Source organism: Falco biarmicus, chromosome 1 (genome assembly GCF_023638135.1).
Source record: "Falco biarmicus isolate bFalBia1 chromosome 1, bFalBia1.pri, whole genome shotgun sequence".
NCBI classification, from domain to species: domain Eukaryota; kingdom Metazoa; phylum Chordata; class Aves; order Falconiformes; family Falconidae; genus Falco; species Falco biarmicus.
Window position 1 is genome coordinate 79366151 of NC_079288.1, and position 13711 is coordinate 79379861.

Genomic DNA, 13711 nt, shown 5'->3' on the forward strand with positions numbered 1-13711 from the left:
GGTCCCTTGTGGGGAAAAAAGCTGACAAATTAAACAAACACGTGCCAGGTGTCCTTGCTTTCTAGTGATACAAGCAGCGCAGCACATCGCCTGCACAGAGCCTGCACCTGTAGATGCACAGGAACTTCAAACGCAGAAGTAACAGCCTGACCCAAGGAATTATGAGGGAGCTCCCGAGACTGAAGGGATATGAAGAAGATAGGAATAATGAAGCAAATACTGTCAAAAATGCCTTTGTGCTCTATACTTCATCTCTAAAAAGTTTTGCCTCAACCTTTAACATGTATTTATGTTCTCGCTGGAAATGCTAGGCAATTACTCCTGACCTCGCAACTCAACACTAAACCCAAAGCTCGGTGTAAGCAGGGAAACAGTGCAGTTCTTCCACCCTTTCCTTCCCGGAGGGAAGCACCTACACTGCTGCTCTTTCCCCTGAAGAGCCTTTCCTCCTCTCAGGGGCGGGCGGGCTCCCACTGCCCAGCTGTCTCTGTCCCACGTTCCACCTGCAAGCGACCAAAGCGGCACCGAACCGAAGGTGCCAGCCCCTGGGACAGGGAAACACGAGGCGCCTTCCCACCGCTTCCCTCGGCGGCGGGCACGGCAGCATCCCCACCGCCGCGCCATGGGTCACCTGCGATCCCACCGACACGCAGCTGCGGAAGGACACGGACCGAACCCAGGGAAACTTCCAGAAGTCCTTCATGAGGGAAACCGGCCTCCCCCCAGCACCCCCACGCCAGGCGGCAGCTCCCGGGGCCGCCGGCGGGCTGTCCCGCCAGGCTCCCGCTGACTCACCTCGGCAGTCTCCCGGCGCCCCGCGGCACCGCGCTGAGCCGGCGAGAAAGGGGACGCGGATGCGCGTGACGCCCCTTCCCGCCACCCCCGCCACGGGGCCCCGCGCGGGTCCGTGAGGGGGGACGGGGGCGCGGGGGGCAGCGGGCGGCTCGCGGGAACGCCTCCGCCTCCCGGTGCCGCCGGGAGGGCTCCGTGCGGAGCGGCGCTTACCTCAACCGCCCGGCCCGGCCCGGCTCGGCTCGGCTCAGCTCCGCGGGCGGCAGCCGCCGCGCCCGCCACTCATCCCCGCTCCGCGGCCGACAGCGCGCCCAGCGCCCGCCCCTTCCTTCACCTGCCGGCACGGGCCCGCCCCACCGGTGGGAGCTGCCGGCGGCACAGCCGCGCCGCGCTACTCCGGCCTGCCCCGCCGCCAGGGGAGCTGGGCGGGCGCTGGGCTGGGCTGGGCTGGGCTGGGCTGGGCAGCGCCGGGCAGCGCCGTGCCGCGCCGTGCCGGAGCAGCGGCCGCCGGTGCCACAAGGGCTGCCGTGCCCCGGGTCGGTAGGGGCGGGTGTTGTCTGGCATCGGTCTGACACGGGCCCCTACCTGGAAGACACCGGGGGAAGGGAGAAAGCGGCTCGTAACGTACCTGCAGATGGTGACGAGCCTTTGCCAGAGTCCTGTGTCCATCGGGAAGCGGGTGGAGGCGCCGCTGGGCGGGCGGCCATGGCCCCTCGGGCCCGGGGAGGGCACGGCGGGCGGTGGCAGCCTGGCCGTGAGGGCGCCGGCCGGCTCTCCGGGCCGCTGGGGGCCGCCGTGCCCTGGTACCGGTGCCAGCGGCGCTGCAGGGCGGGCGCGGGGCCGGCAGAGCCCGGGGTCCCCGCACCGTGCTGGCTGCAGGCTGGCTGGCACGCTGGCGCTGGGTCGTCCCTGCACTCGACTCCCATTCCATCCAGCTTTTCCCCATATCCACGGTAGCTAGACCCCATCACTCTGAGGTTTACCTGTACCCCCAAGAGATGTTACATAGTTGGAAAGGTATTTTTAAGTGCTCTAAAAGGTGACTTCTAAAATTTGGCAAGATGAAGTTCACCTCATTCTCACATGTTAATTGTTAAAATCATAAATTAGTATTTTGGATTCTCTTGGGCTTTTCTTTGTTTCTCCATTTGCCTTTTATTACTTCCCAGATTTATTTTTCTAAGTAAAAAAAATGTATTTTTTTTTTCAAATAAGATGAACAGAAAAGTGAAAAATCAAACCAACATTTAAAAATATCCCAAAGCATAATATTTAAAAACACCAAAAAGTTATTTAAATAATGCTCAGCAACTTCGAATGCATTTTTTTGTCTTGTCAAAATTATAGACAAAGTAGTATTACTACTGTAAGAGTACTGGTGTGAGAGGTAGTGGTCAGTTTTAACTCCATTTACTTTTATTACAAGAATGTAACTGAAAATGAGCACTTAATAAAGCAATTTTCCTCGAACACTGATCTTTGCATAATTCTCTAGGTTTATTTGAATACAAACCAGCCGATTCCTTTGGTGATTATTCAGTTAATACGTTAGGTTTTAAAGACTTTAACCTTTACAATGGTATTACAGTAGTTCCTGGTGTCAGAAAATAAGGTGGCGTGATGCATCCTGTGAATGCCATTAATTAGTATATTTCTTTGTCATTCACAGGAATCTGCAGTATGAAGCAGGAAAGAGAATCCCTCTTCTGAATACAATAGCGTACTTGGTCTGTGCAATGAAGCCCTGTGTTCTAAGTAAACGGACACTGCCAAAAGCTGGTTAGGAAATGGGGTTTAAGGGTGATCCTTGACTGATGTATAATATAAATGCAGCACTGTTAACATCTACTGTTGGATTTGAAGGAGTCTCTACATGAAGAAAAAGATCATTTCTGAGTACAAGGGAGTAATTGCACTGGCAGGGCCTAAGGAAAATGAAATTCCATACACTTTCCCACAGCATGTATCTCAGTTGCAGCCAGCAGCAGCCTTTACCCTGGCCTTAGCTCTCTGTTGCACAGGCTGCCAGCTGTGTATAACTATGGGCAGGCTGTGTAACACAATTAAGTCCCACATGAAGACCACAAAAAGGAAAGCTGTATGTAGCACTTCTACTGATTCCAGTGCAAGTTCTGTGTCAGAACATCCTGACTTTGTTGGTGGAAATTACAGCATTTATTTTCCTGCCTGACTAAACCCAGAACTTTCAGTCTCCAGAGAAGACAGATTAGTGCATTGACAGCATTGAGCTGAGGCAGGTTTGGGGAACCTTCATTTTGTTGGCTGAATATGCCCTGTGACTTCATTTTATAAGGTACAGCCCATGATTAAAATTTGCGTGTGTTATTACTGGATAGCAGAGCATTAACCTGTGTGGTCTGCCAAATGTTCTGGAAAGGCATATTTGGTCCTGTTTGGTCCTGCTCCATATTGGAAAATGTTCCCCACCCCCAAACTGAAGGCTAAACTGACACGTCTTTATACAAACTCTATTACAGGGTAACAGGCCCTTCTCCATCTCTCTTCCCAGTTGAGTTTGCCTTTTGTACAAGCTAAGCTTTCCGCATGACCTAAATTGCATGCAGTGTTCCAGCTGAAAGGACTCAAACGCTTATTCTTCCTGAAAACACTGTTCCCAGTACCTTTTAGGATCACACTCATGCAATGCCAGGAAAACATATTTATTTTATGAGCTTGCTCTTAGTTTTCTCAAATTGATGAACTCGTTACTTGTATATAAAGCTTTTGCCAGCTTACAACTGTATTATATACAATTGAACTTACATTATTCTAGTCATTGAAGCCATCCAGTTATTTTGAATTGCAATAATCTGTAGCAAGGAAACATCCCAACTTCATTTCATCAGTAAATATAACATTACCTTAATCTAAAAAGTCCGTGCTCTTAGCAAAGAGAATGGTCAGACTAGTCTGGCATTGTCTACTTTGGGGGAAAAAAAAAAATCAATTTTACCCCATTTACCTCTACATGCTTAATTTTTTTTCTCTTCAAATTTGCATATCAGTTTGAAGGGATATAGCTGCGATGTTGCTTTCACCTCCATTCTTCTTCAACACAGAATTTGCATAAGCCTCATTATCAAAAACAGTATGTGATTTTTAGCTGGACTGGGTTCCCAAAGTAACAGACTTATGAAAATATTTATTTGTGATTTCATTAGTCAGCTTACCCAGAATTCTGAGAAAGATGCTGTCCTTCACTGCATTGCAGCCCTGCTTCCTCTTTCCCAGTTCTCTTTTTTTTTCTCTTTTTTTAATGTGCTTGCCAGCCCTTGGTCTATTTGCTATAATTTTCTTCACATGTCTAATTTAGCTTGACTTTTGGCAAGTCTCATTTCCTGGGCTTGAGGCACGGTTTACATTTGCTGATCACTCTGTCCTTCTGTTTCCTGCAGAATCTCTGCTTATACCAGATTTCCCACTTGTGATGGCTCCCTACACACTTTGAGCTCTAGCTGCTCTGTAAAAGTTTCTTTCCTTGCTTTTTATGCACTCACGTGGCACAGAAGTTGAAAAGAGCCCAGTGTAAACTGTCTGCACCAAACCAAGCATCATCCAAAATGCTAACCTGGGTAGGGGTAAAAGTGGAGTGGGAGGGTTGCTTGGGTTTTTGTTTTGTTGGAACGCTATCAATTACCTTGTAAAAACTATGCTAAAACATACTCACTCGCAAGGAAATAGAAACATTTGTGTCAAATTTCAGGTACTTGTATTCTGCTGGAAAAGTATTAGAGAATTCTGTAACTACAAAAATAAAGACGTGCCAGATTAAAAGCTGGTACTGTGACACTAACAAGATTCCAGCTATGGGATTCAGGACCGGATCACCTATTTAAATATGCAACACACCTAATGCTTTAAATATGTTCAGGTATTTCTCAATCTATTGTTCTACTCCAGAATCATGGCCAGTGTTGATTTTCCTTGCTGCTGTTTCTTTTAGTTGCTATCCCAACCTGGGAATGCAGACTGAAAGCACAAATCTGGCTCCAGAGGCACTATCACAGGGGGCCCTAATGGGGCCTCTCAGCAGCAGTGCGGTACTTACAAATAACAGTATTCGCTTTGAGAGGTACAAGGATTCTGATTGTTCTCCCCAAAAGGCACACATTAAAATGACAATATATTTCGGTACAAAGAGGGTACTTTGTTAGCAATGCCAGAGAAACATAAAAAATTTTTAAATTCCAAAGAGAAAAAGATCTAAAAGAGAGCAAATGTTTTCATTAGTGATATTCTCTGTTGTGTTTATAGGACTTTTACCAAACCTTTGGTAAAAATAAAACCTCTGTTTTGGCTTTTTTTTTGTTGGGTTGTTGTTTGGCGTTTTTTTAATGCTGACAAATACTGCAATTAATTTGTTACATAACATATTCCAGAGCCCAAGTATATCCCTGTGGAGACAGAACAATTCATTATGGATGGAGGAAGCAGGCCAGAAAAAGCAAGGCTTCGTGAAGGCATTTTGCCCACTTCTGTCACACTTTCGGCTGAAGCTTTAAGGAAATAAACTCACTAATACTTCTCCAACATATTTGGCTGACAGCTAGTACATGTCTCTTTGTCTTCAATATTACAGTCTTGCTGATGCACAGGACAAGAGGAAATCTCACTGCTGTCATTACTGTTGCTGACAACACAGATCATTCCCTTTCTTTTTTGCTGCATTGCATTTGCAATCAAGTTGTATCGTTCCTCTCTACAGAAAACAACCATCTTTTCTGCCTGGTTTCCAGTGTGTTTGTGTTGAAGCAGTTATATTTTGGCATCTACGTTACTGAGTTCTGTCGTGGGAGACGCAGGGTTGTCCGTTCAGCTAACATGTTTTGCAGTTGCATGAAATATCTAGGAAGAACATGAAAAGTATTTGAAAAATAGGGATTCATAAAAATTCTAAGCAAGCAATCTGTCACCTACCAGGTCTTTGGAGGAAATAACCACACTGGATAGCTGGGATTTTCAGCCTGCATGATTATTTATTGAGAAGGCCATTACTGAGACTAGAAGGATGCATATTCTTTAACTTGCCTGCTTTTATTAGCAGAAAGTATGAACTTTTCCCACATGACCTCATCTGCTAACCTTGTGATCTGTTAAGACAGGTAAGAAACATCAGTTTCCATCCTATGTTCCACAGGAATATTTCCTTACAATCCAAAATGCAGTGATCTGTTTCACACTAAGCATGTATGTAAGAATGACAGGAAACACCAAATCTACAGCAACAGTGAAACTTGCCTCCAGATAAAGTGCTCTTTTTTTCACTTTTGAAACTGAGTAAATGAAATCTAGCCATAGCTGCAGGGGCAGAGAATCCCAAATAACACACTGATAAACCTCCAACATACAATTCGTGATTTGAGTGCATCATGCTGTGATCTCCTCCTACTCTTTCCAGTCTCTTTCAGCAAACTGCACAGTAACAGAAATCATCAGAACAATTCCAGTCTGCTGCTAGTGAATAAAATTATTTTCATCTTGTCAAAGCAATGTAACTTAAATGGTTGTGAAGTTTCCAGCAAGAGATTACTACTCACATAACTACAACCTTTTTATGATGGCTTACACCAAGACGAGTGAAGGGCAAGACGTAAAATCCAGCACAGGAATACCACCTTTCAGAGCTGTTCAGCTTCAGAAGTGCTTGTGAAGGCATGAACTTGGTGGCTAAGGGTTTCAATATCACGTAGGAGGATTTAGGTATGAAACCATCGTTAGAAGAATGGGAAAGCAGGCATCTCTCAGGAGCAGGGCTGATTTTAGGCACAACGAAAGGAGGGAGAAGCCAAGGGTTGAAGGCAGCAGCAGTGCCAAAACCCTTCTAGTGTGAAAAAGCATGGAGCTCCTGCCTACGTCTGCCTGGTGGAGAGAGCTGAAGTTGCTGGTGTGGGTGGCAAGTATTGCTAGGGAAACCAGGGCAGTTTCCAGCTTTGTTCCCTAACAACGGGACACTGAGTCACCCTTTGACTGTGCTGACATCCTTATGCCCTTTCTCAAATCTTTCTTCATATGTGGGCTATGTTTGCTCTGTTTCTCCCACAGTTATCTTTAAATCCTTGTTAGACAGCATGAAGACTATTTAACTCTTTTAACTGCTGCTTTGAGCTTCTTTCTGGCACAAATCATCACTGTAATCACACTTTTGAACTGAGCAAAACTGTAGCAGATTTTTTATTGCTTATTCATCCTGTGAGGATGTAGATCCTTTAAGAAGTGATGCGTGTCCAAATGAAGAAAATAATAAATAAAAAAAGCTTAAAAGCATAATAGAATAGGCCATAACTGCTGTTTTAGAGCAACTTGCAAAAAGTATAAAAAAAGACTAAATCCTTTTCCAAATGCATCAAGAGCTGGAAGCATACCAGCGAACCAGTAGAGTCAGTATGTGATTAAGGTTTAAAGGTACCCTCAGAGAAGATCAGATCATAGCAGAGCATTACAAACAAGCTGAATAAACATCTTAATTCTCTAGAAAGAGTTAGGGAAGTTTACATGCAAGGCCCTTTCTTTATGGGAGAGTTGTTAGAGAATCTGTGACAAATGGAAAGATCAGTAGGAACGGCTATCATGTAAGTGAGAAAGATAAACAGATAATTACCAGAACAAAATTGTATTCTCCCAGGAGTTCTAACTGAATATAGCTCAAACTATGGTGTATAACCTCTTGCTTAAAAGCAGCATTTTATCTGAGAAGAGGAAGGTAATACATATGATTGTGATTTTTTTTTTAATGTTTCCAAGAGAGAGTCAGGGATCTACAGACATGGCGTCTGTACCAGGGTGAATTAATAGAGAGTATAATAACAGAATTAGGAGAGGTAATAAAAATAATGTGTCAAGGAGGAGTCAGCATAGCTCTTAGAAAGAGGACTTACGCCTCACAGGTAAATCTATTGGAGTTCCCTAAAGGAGTCGCTAGACATGTGAAAAGGGACATCCAGCTGATCCAGCCTATACACCCTCAGTGCAGTTACTCCTCAAAGAGTTTTCAAGAAGCTGAGCACCAATGGCAAAAGCATTGGCTAAAAGATGGGAAAAAAGAAGGCTGGAGTTAAACAGAGAGTTTTCAGAGTGATGGGGGGGGGGCAGGAAATTTCCTTCCTTGGGAACTAGAAATAAAGCTGTTCAACATAGTCATATACCACATGATAAAGGCACTGTAATGCAAAACTTACTGTGAGAAAGGAGAAGATAAAATGTGCTGATATCAAGTTTTTTGGGGTAGTAAAGATAAGTGCTGAGTGTGAGGAAGGACTTAATAATACTGAGCAACAGAGCAAGCTAAAACACAGTGCAAATAATTGCAAAAATCTTCCTAACGTAGCATATAAAATGATGGGGCCTGAGCTGGTTATTACCACTGAGGAATGAGTGCCTGAGCTGTAGTAGGTCCAAAAAGCTGGCTGTTCAATGCTTAGCAAGAGTAAAACTGCAAACAGAACATTAGCGATTATTAGCGAGGGAACCAAGAACAAATCAAAGAACAGCCTTATGCTGTAGAGTAAACCCATCAAGCCTCGCAGCCTGGGAACTGCGTGCAGTGCTAGTTCCGCCATTGCAAAAAGGGTATAGGCAAATACTACAGAAGGTGGTAATTGTGTGATTAGGCTGTAGATCTCCTTGCCTCAGGGTGGTGTGGATGCTAGGAGTTCAGATGGCTGTCAAGTGAGCCTGGGAAAACGTAAAGCAGCAAAAGTTATCATCAGTTTAAAAAAATATACCATTCACCCCTCCAGAAAGTTTACCCCTTTCTAGATGCTGGAGAAAAAAAAATACTGGGCTAGATGGACCTTTCATATGACCAGTAAAAATGTTCTCGCATTATCATCACTGCTCTCAAAATATATAAATTGTTCCCTTATCATTGGGAGAGTGCCTCAGCTGATATCTCTGTGGCCATCTGATAAACGCTACCAGCAGATTGATTCTTAACATCTGAGCCATCATGTTGTATTTAGAATCATAGAAACATCCAGGTTGGAAAGGACCTTTAAGATCATCGGGTCCAACCGTTAACCCAGCACTGCCAAGTCCACCACTAAACCATGTCCCTAAGCACCACATCTATGTGTTTTTTGAACACTTCTAGGGATGGTGACTCCACCACCTCCCTAGGCAGCTGTTCCAGTGCTTGACCACCCTTGCAGTGAAGAAATGGTTCCTAATATCCAATCTAACCCTCCCCTGGCACAACCTGAGGACATTTCCTCTTGTCCTGTCACTTGTTATCTGGGAGAAGAGACCAGGCTCTTTCATCAGGCTCAATCTATTGCCTGCTGTATTCAGCATGAATTTTGCTGGGGTTTTCTGTAAGAACCAGGGGAAGCTAGTACAAACAGTAAAAGCTCTGCAGAAGTAGCACCTCTGAATTTTTTTGGTCTTTTTAATATACACCTCCAATTCTGAAGTTAGAAATACCTGTGGACTGGATATGGAAACTGCGCTGTTGTGACATAACAGTGCTATCAAGATTAGAAGGTTCTAAACTCAGAATTATCTAGAAAATTGCCTCACCCTTCAGAAAGGTGGTGGAGAGGACAGCTATGTCTCAAAAGGGCACAGACAATGAAAAAGAAGCTGAAAGCTCCTTAGAAACTAAACCTAACAACTGTAAGACCCAAAACAGTCTTGTGATTGTGACTGCTGTAGACATCTGTCCAAAAACTGTGCCAAGAATTCAATTAATAAGCAAAAAACATAGCCAGAAACGAACAAAGCAGTGTTGTATTCTTGGTGAAGCTGTCTGGTACCGTGCAGTCTAGCTCTGAAGAGCACATGCCCTGTGACAGACATAATACTGATGACTACAAACTCTACAGCCCACTTTAGATTGAAGAATGTATTTGACATGCAGTGTTTTCAAGGCAAGTTTACACAGACTGTAACAGTCCTAATGAAATTATAAGCCTCGGATCAGGAATAAGGAAACAAGAGAGACATGGGGTGGCATCTTCTATGACTCATCACTTCAAGACAATTTTACTATCCATAAATAAACATAACACTTTACATGACACAAAGTTATTTAAACCATAAATTATATCCATGTCCCACATAGTCTTAAGGCAGAAACAGATACAATATAGGATAGATCATCATAAGCAAGCACAAGAGATGGTGTGGAGTGATAGAACAGAGCTGATGCTAGAATCATGGGTTGTGAATATGAATGCAGTATGAAGTAAGAATACAGGAGGAATTACACCAATCTGATCTTTGAGGTCTATCAGTGAGCTCTATTATAATATTTGTCTTCATATCAAGAACAGATAACGATAATGGTAAGAAAAAACAGTAGTCACAAACCCCAGAGTTACTTCAACAACTGAAAGTCTATAGGAAAACTCTCAGAAAACTTGTAGGCTAGCAAACCGCTGGTGAAACAAGGTAACGAAAGTTTCAGGGCAGAGTAAAATTGTCCTTGCCTACAAGGTTTCATTCCTACTGTCAAAAATCTGAAAGGTTTGAGCTGTTCACATCTCAAACTAGTTTGTAAGCAGTCAGTGCTCATTCTGTTTCTTCACAGGTTTTTAAAATATTATTACTATGTCTGTTCTTGCTATAATGATAAGGGAGGTTGCTTGTTTTTTCAAGCCCTATATTTTTTGAACTAGAGCCAACCACATATTTTCAGTATGACATGAATTTTCCTTCACCTTGCTTTACATTACCAAGTGTTACAAAGCTTATTTTCTTACTGTTTGTAAAGTGATTTGAAATCTTCTCATGAAAGAAATTATTCACTAACTTCTGCCATCCCCACTCAAAGCTAAATCTTCTCCTGTGTGTCAGGGCAGAGTTAGCTGGTGATATATTGAACCACTGAGAAAAAGGAGGCCTTTCTCCTCTGTTTCTGCTCACGCAAAACTCACTGATGCCACAAAACATTTCCAGTGACTTTTTCCTCAGGGAAAGTGGAGAAAATTTTGCCTTGATCAGAACTGATGTGCCTGCAGGAGTAGAAAGACTCTCTCTGATGTGAACAGACTGCTGCCTGTGAATATCTTTGCAATAGCCTCTTTTATTGCAAAACATCACTTCCCATTAGGAATAAAGGATAGCAAAACCAAGGTGACAGAAGCTGTTATTTATATTATAAGGGCCAATCATACAGCACTGCAGCTTCTTGCTCACACAGTAGTAATACGCCTCCTTCACTTCAGGCCACGGGTGTACATCTCTAGGTATGCTAATACTCTCCCCACCCTGTCCTCACTAATATGCATAAATGACTGGAAAAGACTGCAGGTCTCAGTGGCACAAGGGACAGAAAACTGCCGGTAAATTCTGCTTCTACATAGAGCATCTGAGCCTACGATATATCCTGCACAGGTTAAAAAATAAAACACACAAAGTATTCCCTACAGCAGCTACATTTTGATGTGCAATCTAGAAATGCTACCTTTTGCATAAGCACAACAGTAGGTTTGGAAATAATTATTTTAACCTATGTGAGTTCTGTACCAAACACAGTAAGTGAGACTCAGCTCCAGATTAAGATACAGAAATATAAATGTCTGTATGTGAACTTCCTTTGCAGGCAGTGGAGTTCTAAGGCTTGATTATAGCTTTCCTGTTGCTCACACATAAATGGCTAATGTTATTTAAGATACCCTACGGTATCCACGACATCTGCACAGGGAGCGTAGCTATGATGCAGGGCTTGCACCCCAGGAGCAGCAGCCAGGGGCCAGGTGAGGTACCCAAGGTATCTGACTAGCCACGACATGCCTCTGAGGCAATGGTGTCCCACCCTTGGTCAATATTTCCAAAGAGCTACTCAGCTTATCCAAATGCATCCCCCTATTATTCATCAAATTACTAGGGTGCACTCACTAGATTTCCATCAGTTATGAAGGAAGCTTTATTTGCAAATCAGATATCTCCACTTAGCTACTTCAATCACGGTGCATTCATCTGACTCCCACTCAATGGGCTTAATTCAGTTGCCTAAACATCTGCATTTTTTGCCACTTGAGATGCCTTAAGGCGTCCTGAACTTTCACACGGAGCTGTCAGGTATGACATGGGAGCCACAAGGCACCCGTGTCCTTGGAGCTGGAGACACGGCCCTGCAGCTCAGAGCGCTTCACACCGCACTTGGTGCTCATGTGCAGGCAACCAGAAGTTCCATACATCTGTGCGCTTGCTCTCGTCTCCCCTCTACTACGAATCGATATAGCTATTGTAGGAGAACCACGCTGAGCTGAAGGTACGATGTGCTAGCCATTTCCTCCCCATTTTTTTATCTCTGTGGCCTGCGCAAGAGGCTCCTCCACTCTCTCAGTGGTCAGAGAGACTGAAGTGAAGGTCATGTTCTCAGAGTCTGGCAGGTTCATGCAAACCCATATCCTGACCTCAGCGCTTTCTGGAACATCAAGGGCTTGGTTACCTCCTTGCTGAAGACATCTTCAGCTTGTCATGGGATCAGCTGGTAGACCTAGCAGCACCCCCATGCAGCTCGCTCACATGAACACATAACGTATTAAATTCCTTGAACTCAAATGGGCACCGCTTACCATCAGAAATGTTTTTTTCCCACAGCTAAACCCCTGCACACAGGTATGGATGGTCTCAGCAAACAATTACGAGCCCCTGTCTCTTCTGGGTTGCAGGTCACTCAGGTCCTGCTGTGTGTGAGCAGCCATTTTCTCCGGGAAGTACATTCATAAGAGGATTGTTTTATAGCCTGCCAGAGACAGGTTTTATAACAGGTGGCCATGGGGTGGGTGACTGCTAAAGTATGGCAGAAAAATGTTAAAAAAGACTGAAGTTATGAAGAAGTTGGGAGTGAAGTTAAGATAGCAAGAAGAAATTTTATACGTGCATTAAGAAGAAAATAAACCCTAGCTATCGTAGAAGGTCCATTAGTCCAAGGAAATGATAAAACTGTCAATAACAATTCAGAAAATGCAGAAGTACTTAAGGGGTTTGGTTTATATTTATATTTAGTTTATATTTGGAGGAAGGAATGCTATATACCCACATCACATGAAAATGATGAACTGTAGTCAAATTAGTAAATAAGGCAGATGATGGTAAAAAGCATCTCGGGATAAATACTGTTACAGCAACCTGCCTGCATTATTTGCACTCAGGAATTGTACAAAAGTAGGCTATGGAGTACTGATATTTCTTGATATATTTTGGCATTAGCAATATCAAATGCAGTTAGAGTGAAATTCCAAAAGACTGGAATAATGTGACTGTTGTGCCAACATTAAAAACATACAAACACATTGTGGGGGAGATCTGTGCAACAAAAGATTTAAGTTTGTCAATCCCGGGTAAAATCGTGGAAAAACAGATAAAGGATTTAAGTTTGTCAATCTTGGGTAAAATAGTGGAAAAAACAGATAAAGGATTCAATGAAACATAGGCATGTATTCAGTGTTTCAACCCTGACATCCTGATACAAAGGTGGCACTGTAAAATACAAATAACCCAAACAGCACACAGATTCAGAACTAGTGGAAAGATTTCAACACATCCACAGTGGGGATCATCATTGAATAGTGTTTTTCTAGCAGGGTTTTATGCTGGACTAACACTACTATTTCTGTCATTGACATGGAAGCAAAAAGAAAGTAACCACGGATAAATTAGCAGACGGCACAGAGTCCTAAATAAAGACAAGCCCAAGATATTTAGTGGTATGGACCACTAATACATACAGAGTGGAAAGAACTAGCTAAGGAAGCAAATTTTCCTTCTGTTGATATTAGGAAATTAAGACCAGTTGCCTTTCTGGTAAGGATGCCTCAAGTAAGCACCAAATACGCTGCACTCTTCACTAGCACCAATTATCATTTAGACAAATACATGTTATTGCTTACCCTTTCACAGCTTTCGGTGAGCGCTGACACTCACATGAACATTTGCACAGAATTACAGCTAC

General features: G+C 43.6%; 1 protein-coding gene across 3 annotated transcripts in view; it reads right to left on the reverse strand.

The window, feature by feature from the left end:
• SH3BP2 (SH3 domain binding protein 2) overlaps window positions 1-13711 on the reverse strand; it is a 92786-nt gene that overhangs the window by 38671 nt on the left and 40404 nt on the right. Inside the window, exon 1 of one of the 3 annotated variants that reach the window (XM_056339414.1) lies at window positions 1006-1196. The exons of 1 other annotated variant lie outside the window; for it this stretch is intronic. The gene's annotated coding sequence lies outside the window, so the exon portion shown is untranslated. Of the gene's footprint in view, window positions 1-795; window positions 940-1005; window positions 1197-13711 lie in introns of those variants that run through there. One more of the 3 variants, XM_056339423.1, reaches the window with a different exon arrangement.